Source organism: Otolemur garnettii, unplaced genomic scaffold, assembly GCF_000181295.1.
Source record: "Otolemur garnettii isolate 467f Iridium unplaced genomic scaffold, OtoGar3 scaffold00001, whole genome shotgun sequence".
Classification (NCBI taxonomy): domain Eukaryota; kingdom Metazoa; phylum Chordata; class Mammalia; order Primates; family Galagidae; genus Otolemur; species Otolemur garnettii.
Genome location: NW_003852396.1, coordinates 38658546 through 38662640, shown reverse-complemented (window position 1 = coordinate 38662640; position 4095 = coordinate 38658546). Strand labels below are relative to the sequence as shown.

The window sequence follows — 4095 nt, the reverse complement described above, 5'->3', positions numbered from 1 at the left end:
TTTTTTGGTTGCAGCCGTCATTGTTGTTTGGCGGGTCCGGGCTGGGGATTCGAACCCGCCACCCTAGGTGTACATGGCTGGCGCCCTAGCCGGTTGAGCCACAGGCGCTGAGCCTTGAGCCACAGGCGCTGAGCCTATTTAGCATTTTTAAAAATTGATGTTTATTTTCTGTCAACCTTATTTCCATTTTGTTTAAGAACTTGTGCAATGCCGGATGGGGTGGTGCCCACCTATAGTCCCAGCTACTTGGGAGACTGAGACAGGAGGATCACTTGAGTACAGGAGTTCTGGGCTGTAGTGTGCTATGCCAATGGGGCCACCAGGTTGCCTAAGGATGGATGAACCAGCCCAGGTCAGAAATGGAGCAGGTGAAAACTCCTGTGCTGATCAGTAGTGGGATTGTGCCGGTTAATAGCCACTGCACTCCAGCCTGTCTCTAAAAAAAAAAAGAAGAAGAAGAAGAAGAGGAGGAGGAGGAGGAGGAGGAAGAGGAGGAAGAGGAGGAGGAGAAAGAGGAGGAGGAGGAGGAAAAATTTTTAAAAAAGAACAAGAACTTATGGAAGAACAACTTAAGACCACTCACTGGTTGTTCCTATTCATATAGTGGCCTAAGCAGTGGAAGCTGCAGACCAGTCTTCTGTGGCAAGCTGAGTGCCCCAGTCTTCAGTGAGGACCTGCCAAATAGGCACAGAGGGTATCTGCATACCTTCAGACCAGTCTGCAACCTCAGGCTGAGCAGTAGTAAACTCAGGAGCTGGAGAAGTCCATTGACCCTGAAATTCCTCCTTAGTCACAGCTTTCTCAGTAGTAGCCTGATCTTCTTTTTCAGTCTCCTCAGTATCTCTGTAGGAGTGGAGATGAGGCATGACCTGGAGATGGTGGAGATGGTGGAGATGGTGCCACGCATGTGGAGAACTTCCCATGACCAGCAACCGCCTCATCAGACCACTGAGAGAGCTCCCTTGTTGTTGCATGGGATGGTGATATCCACATAATGCGGAGGAAAATCTGTGTGACACAAAGCAATGGTAGGCAGGTGAGAGGCTGATGGTCAGCTCTGGGATCAGTAACCTCCAGAAGACACAGCTCCCAGAACACTGCCTGGATCTGGTTAGTGAAGGTTCCAGGGGTTAAGTGACCAGCAATAGGAGCAGCGCTAGTGGCAGCAGCAAACTTCAGCATAGCTCTCTGGCCAGTATTCCTGGAAGATATGACATTGACATCAGCAGGGTTTTCAAAGGCAACAATGGTATGTGCTACCAACAGAAGCTTCTCCCAGGTCCTCTTCAGATTTATGATGTAGGCACCATCACTTTTCCTTCTGCAGATGTGCTGTTCCCTTTGGAAGTCAAGGTTGGGGCCATCTAAGTGGGTTCCTGCTGCAAGGAATTTGAGGACATCCTCCACTTTCATTTGCAAGACATCAAGGGCTCTGGATATTGTGAAAAGTTTCCCCTTAAGTTACCATGGGAATCCAGATCAACACTATATAGACCTCTTTCTGGGTAGTGTAGAAAGCTATTTGGAATTTCAAAAAAATTTTCAGCAATATTATTAATTTTCAATGTATAGCCTTTGTGCAAATTTTGTTAAATGTATTCCTACATACTTTATGCTTTCTCTGATATTGTTAATGATATTTTAAAATGCCATTGTCAGCTTGGCGGCTGTGGCTCAATTGGCTAAGGCGCCAGCCACATACACCTAAGCTGGCGGGTTCGAATCCCCAGCCCGGGCCCACCAAACAACAATGATGGCTGCAACCAAAAAATGGTCGGGCGTGTTGTGGCGGGCACCTGTAGTCCCAGCTACTTGGGAGGCAGAGGCAGGAGACTCGCTTGAGCCCAGGAATTGGAGGTTGCTATGAGCTGTGATGTCACGGCACTCTACTCAGGGGGATAGCTTGAGGCTCCGTCTCAAAAAAAAAAAAAAAAAAGTCATTGTCCAACTGTTAGTTGCTTGTATCTAGAAACACAATCAATTTTTGCATTTTGACTTACATCCTGCAACCTTGCTAAACTAACTTACTGATTTTAGTAGTTCTCTTTTAAAGATTCCTTAGAAATTTTGTATATATAATTCAGTCTTCTACAAATAAAAACAGCTTTTTTTTTTATACTTTGGTCATAAGGTTTTTATTTGCTTGTTTGTTTGGAGACAAGGCCTCACTCTGTCGCCATCATCATAGCTCACTGCAATCTCAGATTCCTAGGCTCAAGCAATCTTCCTGTTTCAACCTCCCAAAGTGCTATAATTACAGGAATGAACCATCGTGCCTGGCCAAGGGTTGGTTTGTTTTATTTTTGCTTTATTGAAATATAATTGACTATAAACTGTACATGTTTAAAGATTATAACTTGATTTTTTTTTTCGAGGCAGAGTCTCACTTTGTCACCCTTGGTAGATGCCATGGCATCATAGCTCACAGCAACCTCAAACTCTTGGGCTCAAGACGTTCTCTTGTCTCAGTCTCCAAAGTAGCTGGGACTACTTTGTGGTGCCTGCCACAATGCCTGGCTATTTTTTTTAGAGACAAGGTCTCGCTGGGCTTGAGCTCAGGCAATCTACCTGCCTCAGCCTCCCAGAGTGCTAGGATTACAGGTGTGAGCCACTTCACCCTGGCTTATAACTTGATATTTTTGACATTTACACATACCCGTGAAACCATTATCACAATCATCATAATGAACATATTTGTTCCCTCAGAAATTATCTATATTACAAAAATCCTCAACAAAATGCTAGCAAATCACATTCAACAGCCCATGAAAAAGATAATACACTTTGACCAAATATGTTTTATACCAGGGATGCAAGACAATAAATGTGACAGAGTTAAGGACAAAAACCATATGATTATCTCAACAGACATAGGAAAAAGATATAGAAATTCAGTAAAACTCAGCATCCCTTCCTGATGAAAATCCTCAACAAAATAGGCATAGAAGACTTATACCTTAAAATGACAAAGGCCACATATGACAAACTCACAGCCAACATCCTACTTTTTTTTTTTTTTGAGACAGAGTCTCACTTTGTCGCCCTCAGTACAGTGCTGTGGCATCATAGCTCACAGCAACCTCCGAGTCTTGGCTTAGGCAATTCTTTTGCCTCAGCCTCCCAAGTAGCTGGGGCCATAGGTACCTGCCACAACACCTGGCTATTATTTTAGAGATAGGGTCTCACTCTTGCTCTGGCTGGGCTAGAACCCGTGAGCTCAGGCAATCCACCTGTCTTGGCTTCCCAGAATGCTAGAACTACAGGTGTGAGCCTCCTCACCTGGCCTCAACATCTTACTTAACTAGGGAAAAGTTGAAAGCATTCTCTTGAGAAACTGGAATAAGACAAGAATGTCCACTTTCACTATTTTTTTTTTTTTTTTGGAGATAGAGTCTTGCTCTGTTGCCTGCACTAAAGTGCCATGGCCTCAGCCTAGCTCACAGCAACCTCAAACACCTGGGTTCGAGGAATTCTTCTGCATTAGCTTCCCAAGTAACTATAAGCGCTGGCCACAATGCCTGGCTAATAACATGATCTTATATCTAGAAAACCCTAAAGACTCCACCAAAAATTTCTTAGATTTGATAAATGAATTCAGTAAAGTTTGAGCATACAAGATCAACATACAGAAATCAGTACCTTTTCTGTATACCAATAACAGTCTAGCTAATAACAAAATCAAGAAGGAAACCCCATTTACAATAGATACAAAAGAAAAAAATACCTAGGAATATATATAAGCAAGGAGGTAAAAGATCTCTACAAGGAAAACCATAAAACACTGATGAAAGAAATTGGTGGTCATACACACAAATGAAAAAAAATCTATGCTCATGGATTAGAAAAATTAATATTAGTAAAATGACCATATTGACCAAAGCAATTTATAAGTTTAATGCAATCCCTGTCAAAATACCACATCATTTTTCACAGAATTAGAAAAACAATTCTAAAGCTTATATGGACCAAAAAGTGCCTAAGGGTACAAGTGAATCTTTCTTTTTTTTTTTTTTTTTTTGAGACAGAGCCTCAAGCTGTCCCCCTGGGTAGAGTGCCGAGGCATTACAGCTCACAGCAACCTCCAACTCCTGGGCT

At 42.9% G+C, this 4095-nt stretch overlaps 1 pseudogene; it reads right to left on the bottom strand.

Annotated features, from left to right (window-relative positions):
- Positions 1-569: 569 nt before the first annotated feature.
- LOC111723369 overlaps positions 570-4095 on the bottom strand; it is a 17062-nt pseudogene continuing 13536 nt past the window's right edge.